The sequence below is a fragment of the Mastomys coucha genome, unplaced genomic scaffold (genome assembly GCF_008632895.1).
Source record: "Mastomys coucha isolate ucsf_1 unplaced genomic scaffold, UCSF_Mcou_1 pScaffold15, whole genome shotgun sequence".
NCBI lineage: Eukaryota > Metazoa > Chordata > Mammalia > Rodentia > Muridae > Mastomys > Mastomys coucha.
The window spans coordinates 125,293,603-125,308,657 of record NW_022196897.1 but is presented as its reverse complement, the minus strand read 5'-3'; the positions used below and the strand labels follow the sequence as shown (position 1 = coordinate 125,308,657).

Below are 15,055 nucleotides of genomic sequence, written 5' to 3'. Positions count from 1 at the left end.
TTGTGTGTGTGTGTGTGTGTGTGTGTGTGTGTGTGTGTGTATGTGTATTAATAGCTGTACCATCTTATCCAATTCTCTTAGTATATCGTTTTTCATCTTTTGCCTCTAAGCCCATGGGTAACGTTACCAGTGAGATGTGGTGTTTATGACAACAGATGTCTGAATCTGTGTTTTAATTCAGTCAACCGATCTTGGATCTCTCTATTTGTGATTCCAAGCCATTTAAGGGTATTGCTGAGAGATTCTTACTAACTCTTATAATTTTGTCCATTGTCTTCTGGTTGGTTAGATTGTTGGTTATTTATCTTTTACTTTCTTCCCTGTCAGTGGTGTTTGCTGATTTTCTTCTCTGTTAAACAAGATTTCTTTCATAACTCCCATCTACCTGCTCCTTTCATGAAGTCTGTTCGTTCCTTCATGTTCAAGGCTGTCCTGTTGTCATATTCCTTCAAGAATCTTCTGCAGTGTTGGCTTGGTTTCTTCAAACTGCCTTAGTGTTCTTCAAATGCTGTTACTTTATTAAGAAATAATGATTAAAAAGTGATGAAAAAGGTTTTGGATATACCAATCTTGCTTAGCATGTGTTTACTTCCAGAACTTGGAATGCTTTGTTACATGCTTTCCTGACTTTTATCACCAAAGATGAGAGATCTATTGTTAATTTTGACATGTTTATGTTTTTTCTTACATCTTTTTTTAAAAAGTCAGCTAAAAACATTTTATTACATTTATTTGTTTATTTATTTATTCATTCATTTATTCCTCCCTTCCCCCCACATCTTGTGTGAATACAAGTGCCATGGTGCAAGTGTGGAGGTCAGAGGATAACTTGAAGAAGTAAGTTTTCTTCTACTGTATGGGACTTGGGGTCCAACTCAAGTCTTTTGATTAGACAGCAAGTACCTTTAGCCTACTGAGCTATGCCACTGCCCCCTTTTTCTTATATATTTTGAGATTGTCTTATGTTTTTGGCTAAATGTGTTGTAAAGATCTTCAATGGTCATATTTTCTGGGGGATTCTAAATGTCAGTTGCATTTGAGTAATTTTTTATTTCTCTAGATTTGGGGAATTTATGCTACAATTTCATAGATATATTTCTTGTGCCTTTACTCTTTAATCTCAGTTTTCTATCCCATGGAGCCTTTCTTGATGGTATCCTAGAGTATCTTATATAATGATTGCTGCCCATTTATTTTTTCCTTACTAATTTTTAATTATAATATTTCCTTGACTATGTTGTTTATTTCTAATATCTTTTAATTTCTGTTTGGTTGTTCTCTTTGGCCATATTTTCCAGTGTACTTTTAAAATTTTTCATCCATGAGTTTTTAATTTCTAGCATTTACATTTGTTTCTTTTCTTAAAAAAAAAAATCCACGTTTCTGATTTTTTCATCTACTGGATTGGTACAGAAACAATCGGAGGTTTTGCATTGTTGGCATTTATTATGTGATATTGGAACACATTCTTAATAAACATGGTTATGTTATGCAATATTTAATATATATTTTGTACTTTATTATCTTTTGTTAATGACTTATTTTTTGATATTTTATTCTATGGAAATGATTTTAAACAAAAACCAAATTGGAATGTTTTTCTTATCTGAGTTGATATAAGTTGGAAACGGTGGAGGCAAAACTCAGAATGTCAGCAATGTGTGGGTCTCAGGAACTGCTAATGGATGTATTGAGCAGTGAGTGGTTCATGGAGCCCACGCCCCAGTAGAGGTGATGTGAACCTTGCTCAATACATATAGCCTCAGAACAGCAGCATTTTAAAGAGTGAAAAAGAGAAAGGAAGAGAAAATTCGTATATGACAGCAGAAGAGACAACAAGGAAGTCTTCTCATAGAGATGAAATATGGCATTAAAAATAGTGACCCCCAATTTCCCTAACCTTGCTCAGTTGTTTGCATGGCAATCCCAGACTCTACATGAAATAGTATACTCTTACGGAACCCAAAGCAAGGTTCTCAGGACTATATGCTGAGAGCTGGCCAGCAGAATACCTTTAGACTGCAAGGAACAAACTGAACTGTGCAGTAGTTAGAAAGAGGAAACTTTGTTGGAGCCGGGATATGAAAGGCACTGTAAGTACATTAGTTGAGTATAACTCTAGCAGCAAGTATGCCGCATCCTCCGTTTTTGTCTTTGGCTGTGAGATGAATTCTTCAGTCAGAGGTAATGCTGTGTGGAATAGCAAGCAGGTCTGTGTCCAGTTCCTCAAGTGCTGGAAGGAGAGAACCAAAACTACACGTTCATTGCCTCTGCCATGCTTGACCCCAGTATGGATGACACCCCTACCCATAAATAAATGTCATTTTAATAAGTAAACAATATCAAAGCATTAAAAGCATAGTCTAGACTTACAGTATTTTGAAAAAACTAAACAGATCTGTGAATCATGATGTATTCCATGCTGAAGACATAGAAAATAGATTCAATAAAATTACAGCAGAAACTTTGCAAAGTCTAGGAAAAGAAATGTTTATATAGACATAGGAGGCATTTCAACACCAAACCAATAGGATCAGAAATGAAGATTCCTTTACTGAAGTTAAAATCCTAAGTGAGCCAGAGTGAAGCCCCAGATTACGAATAGAGGCAGGCTTTGAGGATGACGGCATGCCTCACTCAATCCTAAGTGAGCCAGAGCGAAGCCCCAGATTACGAATAGAAGCAGGCTTTGAGGATGACGGCATGCCTCAAGGAAGTGGACAGGACTTAGGAGGTTTTGTTTTTCTATTTAGTTTTTTTTTAACTTATGAATTTGTTAGTCTCAATTCTATTTTTAATCAGGCCTCAGTATTTATGGAATAATAATTGGTAACAAAGCAACGGCTATTTCTCTGCCTCCTCACATTTTAATTCTGGTCCTACTTTACGGACTATTCCAATTCCACTGAGATTAAAATATGTTTTTTCCCCCTTAGTATATTAAACAGGAAATACTTTTCAAGTTGGATTATTTACATTTTACATCTGTCACTTTGAGATTGTTGTGTATGGTTATTATTTGTGTTAACTCATGAATGGACGAACATATTAATTTTATCCTTTTTACAGTTCATAAAACTATCATTTAATTAAGTTAGTACTAACCATCAAAAACGGATTCTGATATTAATTTCAAAGGAAAAAACATTTTATTTTATTCATCTTGTAGACCCAACAGAAGTTTGACTTTCTTAGATGGTTAAATATATGCTGGATCAAAATCTATGCTTCAGTTTTTGATAATAAACTTGTATATAGCAATTTTCAACAAAAAGTAGAAGTTAGGTTAGTTGAAACATTAAATAATATTACGTCTTCAGTATTCTAGCTGTTACGGAGTGATATTAAAGATACATAAGTAGGAAAGTGAAACTTATACCAGGAAAGAGTCATCTGAAAAGGTAAGCACGGAAGTGTCCACAAGGGGGCGTGCTCACCTAGAGAAATATGAGCAAGGACCCTTCCTGTTACAGAGGGTGAAAATGCCTGTTTTACAAATGTACTTCCAGGCCATGTCCCTCACATCCTAGAAAAGAATTAAAACCTCAACACACCAAGAATGCCCATTTGTTTCTTGGCACATGTTTATTTTGATGTGTGAGTTTGCAAGTGTAGACAAAGGCCTTATAGAATGAAAATGTGGATTACCTTGTAAACATAGGTGTTTACAATTGTCTGAGCATTATTGCAAATTACAAGTTTGTAAATGTTCTTTGGGGAATAGTGACAGCATTTAGCTTTGTAAGCACTGCTACCTTTTCTGTGAAGCAGTGTAAAGGTTCATGGAGTATTTTTTTGGATCATTATATATTTATTTTTATTGGTTATTTATTGACATTTCAAATGTTATTCCCCCTTCACAGTTTCCCTTCTTAAAGCACAAGCAGTGCTGCTTTATATGTTTGCTGTTAAGCCTGTCTCTATGAGAGTTTCACCAGGAGGTTACACTGAGAAATGCACAGGCCTCGAGCGCATGGTGTCATGTGATCTTTAGGTTTTCTTCTTCAATACCTTTAATTTTTATGTTTATACTCAACATTCTAGTTAGCAAACAATTGCAGAATATTCTCGTGAGGTTTTAAAGATAGGTTGTAGTTAGTGACGAGAGCATTTGGTGTGTAGGATCTGCCTTTACATATGTGGCTCTGATGCATTAAGCAGTACATGGAAAGCGTATCACTTGATGTGTGCCAAGACTCTGCCAAGACCATCGAGAGCTACAGGGCTGGATAGAGAAGTCTCATCAAGCTCGGCTGACTTCCTCTTGGCAGGCTTATGAAGAGGGATTAGGGTCAGCAGCCTCCAAATGGAGAAGCTTGGGTGAAGCACAGTATCTACACTCCTAGGAAGTGTAGGCCTGATTGGCAGTGTTGCTCCATTTTATTGTAAGACTAAAACTACAAAATGCAGTGCAAACCTAACTGCTGTTTACAGTGTGCCTTCCGGAGGCTATGTTAGTTGTCCTAGTTAAGTTGTCTGCAGGATTTAACAAAAATTAAAGGCCCTAGAAAAATTAAGTCTACATCTAGAGGTGTTTTCCCCACTCCCAACTCTTTTACTTGTTCTAACTGTACCTGGGACCAAATGAGGAGAATGTTTAGAAGTGTGTATGAATGGGGTTCATCCTAGGAACTGTTTCCATCAAATGTAGGCTTTTGAGTGCCATATAAGCCTCTGACAACATCATTGAGGTTAAATTGAATGACATTTGATACTCTAGATTATATTATTTATGTCTTAAAATATGCAATGCTCCTTGCCCATTTCTTTAGTTCTCTTTGACTTCTCTGTTTTCTAATAAGATTTTAATCTACTTGAGAACAAAAAGAGAAAGGGCATATGAACATTTCACTTTCCTTTTACTTTTTAATATGCTTGCCCTTAGTTAAATTTTTATGAGTTTGAATAATTTTTGTTTTTGTAGATATACTCATAATTAACTGACCAAACAGATAATGCTCTGCTTATAAAATCTCATGGTGTATAAAGCAACTTAATAGTGTTTTATTAAGTTGGTATTAATTATTCTTCTTCAATATGGAGAGAGTCCCATTTAAATCCAGGTTAAGTGGCCCATCCTAATTGTTAGAGTGTTTCTCTGGCAGGAATAAGATCCAGATTGTCTGTGTTACTTTCTAGTCCTTTATCTGGTATTCCCCACTGCTTTAAGACTCAGTTCAAAGGCCAGTGGAGTTCTGGCATTTAAAAGTGTAATTTTATCCAGAGAAAGTGAGGGTAGCCCAAAATGAAAGAAAGGCCTATGTTCCAGGCTTTGGCCAGGTGTTCCTTGAAAGAGCTAAATTGGACAACTAAATTGAAAAATGTTGCCCGCTCTTATAAAGAGTTTGTTGCCATCTATTTAATTAACAATGTTTTAGCTTGCTTATTTATGTGTCTTTTAATCTTCCCAGGTACTGAATTCATGTCCCATTAGCTTGTGGTTCTGACGCTGTCAGTGAAGTAGCATGATGCCTGTGCCTCTATGAAATGCCTTCTCTTTGGTGGGTTTCAGATGTTGGTTTGGTTATAACAACTTTTGTCTATTTGATTTGATAGCCAGCTTTCCAAGGGAGAAAACAAAAGTTGAAGCAAAAGTTTGGGATGAGTATCACTTATTAGAGCTTTTAGGAAATAGGAAATTTTGAAGTAAAGAGAACTGGAGTCAAAAATAAGAAGAGGGTGATGCAGGGTCAGATGACATCAGTGCGTGAGAAGGCAGTAAAGCGGGGAATAAGACATTGAACCTAAGAAGGTAGGTCAAAATCAAGACAAGTATTTCTTTGTAGATAGAGTGAGAGGCGCAGTGTTTGATGGTTTATTTAGAACAGTAGACTAACGGGCATGTGAACCTTCCTGAAGTAGAGTGATGTGAGAAGTGGTCTGGACTGGAGTGTGGTGAGTGTGGAGGCAGCCATTGTTCCATAGCAGTGACCTGTAAGGGCAGGCCTCATGGAGATGAGGCGGAAAAGCACTGACCTCGAGAAGATGTGAATATTCCAATTAGAAATGGAACCAGATCCCTACCAAGAAAGCAGCTTACATCTGTGTGCACATTGAGCAAGATTCTCTTTCAGAAAGTCCAAAGTATGAGTTTTTTGTTTCATAGTATTTGTTCTGTACACAGAAATTCCCAAACTAGCCTAGAACAAACCAATGTATAGTGTTTTTAGAGTGGGAAGAGCATTGTGTTAGGGGAGGTTATTTTTTTATTTATTCTTTGTTTTTTTGAGACAGTGTTTCTCTGTGTAGCCCTGGCTGTCCTGGAACTCAAGTCTGTAGACCAGGCTGGCCTCGAACTCAGAAATCCGCCTGCCTCTGCCTCCCAAGTGCTTGGATTAAGGGCATGCACCACCACTGCCCAGCTGGGTTAGAGGAGTTTAAAGGCAGAGAAGTCTCTGGGAAATGACTCAGGAAACCTTTTTTTTTGGAGTATTTTGAGGCTGCAGGATTTTAAGATGGAGATGGGAGTTTGGGGGGTTTGGGAGCGGAGAAGCCAATGGGGATGGTCTTTTGTTGAGATGTCAGTGGTAAAGAAAATGGTTGTACATCAGATTGAATTCATTCAGTTTACTTAAAACTTTTTCCTCTCAGAACCAAATTTGCTCGTTTTGATCTCTGTATAGTGTTAATTTGTTCATTAATTTTTTTTCATCTTACCTCCAATTTCTTTTTTCTAGATATTGTGTTTAACCTGCTCTTTTTCTGACTTATTTAATTGGACATTGTTTTTCCAATCAGCATCATATATGTAAATTTCCTTCCAAGCACTATTTTTCTTGTATTCTGCATTCGTGAAAATGTTGTATTATTATCACTCCTTGGGCTTTGTTTCCACTTAGTTTTATTTGATCCACAAATTCTTCAGAAGTGTTTTATTTTTAATTTTCAAATTTTATTGATTCCTGTGTTTTATAGTCAGCATGTATTCTTTTTGATGTTGTTTCTTGAAATTTGTTGTGATTTATAGTTTAATGTATGATAACTTGTAAACAGTCATGTGTGCTTTTAAGATAGTGTTTCCTGTGTAATTGCTGAGAACAGCGTATGGACACCTGTCAATCCAGCTGTAATGTATTGTCCGTGGCTTTTTACTGATTCTTTTTTCTTACTTGGTCTACTTATGATAGGAAGAAATGTTTTGAAATAGCTCATTATGGTTTGCTGACTTTTTTCTTTGTGATTTTTACTTTACATACGCTTTAAGCAACTTCGCATAAGTTTTTAAGTAATAAGAATTTAAACTTATTTTATCTTCTCAATGAAGCAGAATTTTAAGCATTTATCATATTCTTTTTGTTTCTGTTAATGCTTTTTGTATGCAAAGTATGATATTAAAATACCTTCATTGTATAAGTTGATATTTGCTTAAGGTATCTAAATCTCCTACCTGTTCTTTTATTTTTAACTTGTCTGTAAGTTTAATGTTTAGAACTAGCATATAGCCAGGGCTGGGGGCCTGTAAGAGTGGTGAAACACACGCATAGTATGTGGAGGCCTTTGGTACAGAAATTATCACTGCAAAAAAAACTAAACAAAGTTAAAAACTCAAAAAAGGAAGATTTTAAAAAACAAAAATGGTTGAATATTATTAATACAATATTTTTTTCATTGTAATAAGGCTGTATTTCAATGACCCTCCCATCACCAAAGGATTTTACCTCCATCGTAGCTAAGCTGAGAGTTGATACTTCTGCTGCACCAAGAAATGAATTGTAGGCTCTATTTTTGCATACAGACTTCCTGCTATGGTCAAAGCTATTTGACTTGAGTGAGTGACTTCATTCTCAGCCCACAGAGAACCGGTTACATTCATTTAAGAAATCGTGTAGGTATTAAGATGGTCTATCCATAAAGTCATTCGCTAACTGTTTCAATGAACAATGGTTCTGCTTGGGAGGGTGGCACAGACATTAGGTGAGGGTAAGAATTTGGTTCATTAGCTGTGATAATTTGGAAAAGCATTCATCTCAGGGAAAGAGTAACTTATAGAGTCCTCTTCTTCAAACTTGATACACGAGTTACAAATGTCAAGCAAAGCATTCAGTTTCACTTTGTTGTTCTCTTAACAAGCCACCTCCCTAATTAATCGTCAATACAATATTTTTTAAGGACAGTATTGCTTTTATTGCACATGTAGATTTGCCATTGATTCTTCCATGTTTTTATATTCATGATGGCCCTTGGATTTTTCTTTTGTTTTTGTTTTCTCTAGTGGTTGCCATACTGGGGATTGAGACCTAAGACTCCATTCATGCTAGGCATATGCTCTACCATTGGGCCATAATATGCCCAGCTCTTTTGAAGTATATCATCTATTAATTAATTAATTAATTAATTAATTAATTCAGGAAGTGCCTTAGAGCTATGAGCTGCTATTTTGAGTATTGACTTATGATAATGAAATACACAAAAGTCTCTGTCCTCTTCAGGCCTGCAGTCTTGTGGTAGAAACAGACAGCCTAGGGGCTGCAGATTTGGCATAGCAGGCTTTAAGAACACTGGCTGCCCTTCCAGATGACCTGGATTGGATTCCAAGCACACACATGGCAGGCAGCTTGCAGGCAGCTTGTGACTTCAGTCCTTGGGGACCTGACTTTCTTGTCTGGCCTTTACAGGCTCCAGGTGTGCACATGGCACACAGGCATTCTTGCAGGCTACACACATACACACAAATATATAGATAAATTTAAGAAAAAAAAATAGTGTTAATTAAGAAATAGTCTAAATAATTAAAAAAATATGCAGTTTAAATAAAGTTAATATTTTAAATGATGATATTATAGAAAAAAAGATGAAGTAGAACAAGAAAAGTATAAGGATATGTGTGTGAGTGTGTGGTAAGCTGGGTTCATGAGCAATCAAGGCAGACTGTAGTTTTATAGAAAATGGCTTCTCTGGGTTTCTTTAAAGGAAGGTCTTATGTATTCCCAAGTATATTTATTTAATTTTGTTTTTAAAATATAGTTTTACTGGTTTTCTATTTAGACTTGTATCTTTTGGGGGTAAGTACCATGCCAACCACAATCTCCTGGCAAATCAGCTTTTGGGAATTTGTCATCCCTATTTCCCCCCTTTATTTTATATATATATATATGTGTGTGTGTGTATATACATATATATATATATATATATATGTATATATATATATATATAAATTATCATCCATGTTACATATGTTATATATCTGTTGTTCTGAGTTTGAGATGAGACATTGTTTTATTTGTATCTCCTATATTTTTAAAAATTTTAAAAAAAGAACCCCAAAATTTCCTTGGTATCTTTCCTTTTTTGCTTACAATTGCTATAAAATGTGTTATTGTGTCTTTAAATACATGGAAATAGAAAAGTTGAAAATTTTTATTAATTTTTAAGATAGTACATCTAAAATTCAGTGAATTTTTTTTTCCGTGTCTCCCCTTTCACAATTCAGACCAGGCACAGTGGCCTAGGCTGAGGTGTATATAGGGTAGGCTTATTCTGCCTCCTCTTTCTATACAGTCAGTGTAGGAACAAAATTAAATGAATTTTGACATGTGTATAATGTTGTAACCCATAAATAATATATCCATTACTTGATAACATTTCCTCATGCTTTTTAGATAATAAGCCTTTGCCTTGGGGCACTTTTCAATTACTTTCCTTATGCTTTGACCTGTTCCAAAACTTGATACAAATGGAAACATCATTGCTGTGTTGTATCTTCTCCTACACTGTCTGTGTCTGAAACACGTTATGTACCCTGTTTGTCCCACATAACTGCTGAGCAGTCCCCTGCTATTGATGACATCAGGATTTGTCTACATCTTGTTCTGTTGATGGACATTTGAGTCGTTTCCAGCTCTTGGTTCTTGCAGATATCGACAGTCTGCTCTCCCTGTGTTACTGCTTTGAGTCCTTTGCCACAAACACTTAGGAGTTCAGCTGCAGAGTCATGCTAGGGCTATGCCTCATAGAGGATTCCATTTAGAATTAGAAGTGTGATTAGCATTTAGTCTACACAAGTAAAAAGTCAAATTGGATGTGTTAATTATTAAACGTCTAAACTAATTCCTTTGTTTCTGTAAGACAGTCTTGCTACGCAGCCAGGCTGTGTTCAGACTGCAGTGTGCCTCCTCAGCCTATTGAGGACTGCCACATCAGGTGCTACCTACCCTATCCAGCTCTACAACAATGCTTAGTTCCTTCATTGTGTTTTCTAAGTGTTTTGATTTGGTAAGTGTAATTTGTGATCTAATTTCTATTGGCTTCAAGAGCTTGAGAAAATTATCACATTAAAACATTATAGATGTTTCAACTCTCAATATCTTAGGGCTAATGCCTACCAGTGGCTTACTATGCATATACGTTAAATATTGCTAAATAACATGAGTAATAATAAAAGTGATTTAAAGTTGTACTAGTTAACTTTTGGTGAGTGGTGAAAGCTGCACAGATACAGGAGTTGTGTAGAGACCTGACTTCTTGAGTTTAATTCTGAATTCTACAAGCTGGCAGGAGAGAGACATCCTAAGCGCTTTCCTTTGACTTCCACACTGGCTCTCAAACTGCTTTATTTTACAGAGAAAAAAAGCCCACAGGAGTCAACATTTGAAAGATTTGTTTGTTTGTTTTTCAGACAGCTTCTCTGTATAGCTTTGGCTCTCCTGGAACTTGTTCTGTTGAGCAGACTGACGTTGAACTCACAGACATCTGCCTGCCTCTCCCTGCTGGGATTAAAGGCAGGTGTTACTATCATCTGGCTTGAAAGTTTTGTTTTTTCATTAAAACACCAAGATTTAAGACCATTGCCTTTTTTACTTTTAAATTTTTAGACATTTTATTTTTATTCTTTAAAATTGCAGATGTTATATTTTTTACCATATTTACCACTTTCCCTACTTCTTCCTCAGCTACTCTCCCCTTTCCTTCCCACCCAACATTGTGTGTGTGTGTGTGTGTGTGTGTGTGTTTGTATGTGTGTGGGTTGTTTGGTTTGGTTTGGTTTGGTTTGGCCTATCAATCTCAATTTATGCCACCCGTTTAGTCTTGGTTATGTGGCCATCCACTGGGATATGGTTCACTTACTAGGAGCCATACCCTTAAAGAAAACCAACTTTCTCCCAGCAGCTATGGATTGGGAGTAGCTCCTCAGTGAGTGGGGATATCATGATGACCTTCCTTCTCTATGCAATTCTGCCTAGCCTTAGCATGGTCAGGTCTTGTGCATGCTATTCCAGTGGCTGTAGGTCCATATGTGCAACTGCCCTGTTGTGTTCAGAAAACACTATTTCCGTGTAATAATCTACTACCTCTGGCTCTTACAGTCTTTCCGCCTGCTCTTAGCAAGTGACCCTGAGTCTTGGTTGGAGAATTGTTATATATGTCTCATTTAGTTCTCAGCATTTTATAGTCTCTCATTTTCTGCATCTTGATGTCAAGGGTTTCTATGTTGATCATCTACTGAAAACAGAAGTTTATAATAAGATTTACTAATCTATGGATATATAGATGAGAAATTAGGAGTCAGTTAATTAATATTATATTCATTTACCAAAACAATAGTGGTAGGTTCTCTTCTAGGGCCCATGACCCATCTAACCCTGTAGTCTCCGCTCTGATAATAGTACCAGGCATGGGTTTCAACTTGTGGAGCAGACCTTAAATTCAATGAGAAGGTAGTTGGTTACTCTCATGGCATCTGTGCCGCTATTGTACCCATTGGCTTATCTTGCTAGGCCAGTTGTTATTGTAGCTTCCAGGGTTCACAGCTGGGTAAGATTGATGCTTACCTTCCTTCTCTGATAGTGTCACAAGCACCATGCAGCACTGTGAAAGCAAGTTGATAGTGATGAGTTTCCTGGTCAGTACCAGGCTGATTTCTGCATAGTCTATGACTCAAATATGTAGTGTCTTCAGCAATGGAGTCTGACGATAACCGCCAGCATTGGCAATAGCCTATAATGCTTGGTGGTCTGTGAGACAGTTTCAAAATAGTTTCAACAGTTTCAAAAATGCTAACCCATTCCTGGTTGTTAGGCTTTTTATTTGTTAGCCTGTAGTGTCTAGTAGGGAGATCAGTTTTTACCCCATTCATTTGTTCATGTTCATTACTGTTCTATTCACAATAACTGAGGAATAGAAACAATATAGATGTCTAGCAACTGATGGATGGAGAGTGAAATTGTCATACACTGACCCAATGGACTAAATCATTCTATGAAATTCCCAGGTAAATAGATGGATATGAAAACCTTTATTCTCAGTGAGGTAGCCCATACCCAGAAAGGCAGATTTTGCATTTTTCTCATTGGTAGATGGTAGCTTTGAATCTTCAGATATATGTATCCTATCTGGAATTCCCATGGAGGCCAGGAAGGTTAGAAAAGGGCCATGGGGGCAAGGGCTTTCAAGGAAGAATGTAGCAGTATAAAGAGTTACAGTGAGAATACTGGACCATGAAGGGTTAAATAGATGCCTATGGAAGGGGGGGGGGTAGGAGGGAATCCACAGTGATAACTAGAACCAGAAACCTTTCAAGAAGGTCACAAGGAAATCTACAACTATCTATTCATCCTAATATATTTATATATGTATATACACACATATACACATATGTAAAATTTTAAATGGAGTTCCCTTTTACTTTTTAAAATATATTGTCTAATTTTTGATAATTTCATACATACATACATATATACAACATATTTTGATCACATTCACTCCCCAGCTCCTAGTCCTGCATTTAACTCTTTCTGGATCTGTCTCCTCAACCTAATGTCCCTGCATGTCTGTTGTGTTTGTCTGGCCGTCCGTCTGTCTGTCCATAACTCACTGAGTCCAGTTTGTGCTGCCCGTATGCCCATGTGTGTAGGTCGATCCATTGGAGCTTGCGGACCTCCCAAGGACCACATCTCTGTAGAGAACTGATTTTAGCCCCTCTCCTAACAGCTGCTAGTAGTAGTTTCTTACCTAGTTCCTATTTTCCAGTCCCAGAACATTGTACAGAGATTCCACCTTTTGGAAAACATTCTCCTCTGCACTTTACAGAGTTTGTAATTCTCTGGATACTCTTGTGGTGCTTCCCTGTTGTATGAATTTATAATTATACCATTATAATCCATGTAATATGGAATCCCCTTAAAAGGACATATAATCTAATATATTTTCAGTTGAAAAGTTTCAATATTTGTTGAATAATTTAGGAAATCAATAGTTTTTATATTATATTTTTATATTATAAAGCTTTGATTTGAGTCCTGTAGGGAAATGTAATATACCTCAGTTAGAGGGAGGAGGGGTTGCTTAGCACTAGGCACCTTGCCTACCTAAGATTTATTTATGGTTTTGGCAGCAGAAGATGGTTCTCTCTCTCCCTCTCTCTCTCCCTTCCTCTCTCTCCCTCCCTCTCTCTCCCCCTCTCCTTCTCCCTCTCCCCCTCCCTCCTTCTCTCCCTCCCCTTCCCCACCCCTCTCCTTTCATGTTTGGTTGGAATCAAACCCAATGCCTTGAGCATGCTGATTATGTACTGTTCCACTGAGCTATCCCAAGCCCAGAGGAAGGCTTCTGCAGAGAAAAGGGAAAAATCATTGAATATTCCTATGTCCACATTTTTCTTTGGTTTTATTCAGTCTCTGTATGCAAAGGTAAATAATTAGACTTTGCTCACATGAACTTACACTTTCAGGACTCTACTCTGTAGTGGTCATTGTTAGAGGCATGCTTGCTGGAGATAAACATTGAATGAGACTTAGGCCTCTTGTGGCAAGACCCATCTTTCCATTTCCCCCCAGATACTCAAAGAAGGTACAGCTAATGGTGGTGAAGGCTCTGCAGGTGAGGGCATTTTTGCTCTTTTAGAGGACACAAGTTTGTTTCCCGTACTCTCAGGGAAGCTTATAACCATTTGTAACTCCAATCTCAAGGTATCCAGTGCCTTCTGAACTCTGAGATCTAGGTACTCATGGTGCACATACATGCGTGCAGGCAAAATGCTCATACACATAAGTAAATCTAATAAAATAAGAAGCCTTATGATGGCATTGCTGGATTGTCTTGCAAGGCACAGAGACTTTTCTTTCTGCAAGAGAAATATTTACTAGCTTTGATGCTGCTCTTAGGTCTAATAATCAATCATTGAGAGGGTTTAATGTATTCTAATTGTTGCCTTGATTGACTATCACCTGGATCTTCACTATTAGGATAATTCCATGGCATACCAACTTTCAGATACATTCATATACTTAAGATTTATTTTTTAAATTAATTACATCTGAAATGTTGTCTCTCTTCCAAGTCCCCCTCACAGAGTTCTTCCTCCCATTCCCCTCCTCTTCAACTCAGCTTCATGCAACTGCCCTCTCCCATGTATCCTCCCACCCTGGTGCATCAAGTCCCTGCAGGTTTAGGTGCATCTTCTCCCACTGAGGCCAGATAAAGCAGTCCTCTGCTACATATGTGCCAGAGCCTCAGGCCAGCCTCTATTTGCTCTTTGGTTTGTGGTTCAGTCTCTGGGAGCTCCCAGGAGTGAGGTTAGTTGACACTGTTGGCCTTCCTGTTGGACTGCCATCTGCTTGAGGGCCTTCAGTCCTTTCCCTAACTCTTCCATAGGGGTCACTGGCCTCCATCCAATGTTTAGCTGTGGGTATCTACACCTGTCTCAGTCAGCTGCTGGATAGAGTCTCTCAGAGGGCAGCTGTGCTAGGCTCCTGTCTGCAAGCACAGCATATAGCCTCTTTAATAGTGTGAAGGATTGGTGTCTGCCCATGGGATGGGTCTCAACATGGGCTGGTCACTGATCAGCCATTCCTTCAGAATCTGCTTCATCTTTGTCCTTACATTTCTTTCAGACAGGTCTCATTTTGGGTCAAAAGTTTTGTAGATAGGTTGGTGTCCCCGTCCCTCACCTGGGGGTCCTATCTGGCTACTGAAGGTGGTCTCTTCAGATTCCAAATCCACACTGTTGGACATTTCGGCTAAGGTCACCTGCATTGACTTCTGGGGGCCTCCCTCATCCCTGGTCTCTGGGAGTTCCTAGAGAATCCCCCCACTCCTGGCAGCTGCATATTTCCATTATTCT

General features: G+C 37.7%; 1 protein-coding gene and 1 pseudogene across 4 annotated transcripts in view; one reads left to right on the top strand and one right to left on the bottom strand.

Moving 5' to 3' along the window:
* Positions 1 to 15,055, top strand: part of Tasp1 (taspase 1) — a 205,496-nt gene that overhangs the window by 92,520 nt on the left and 97,921 nt on the right. The window lies entirely within an intron of this gene.
* On the bottom strand, positions 9,406 to 9,527 carry LOC116092735 (annotated as a pseudogene).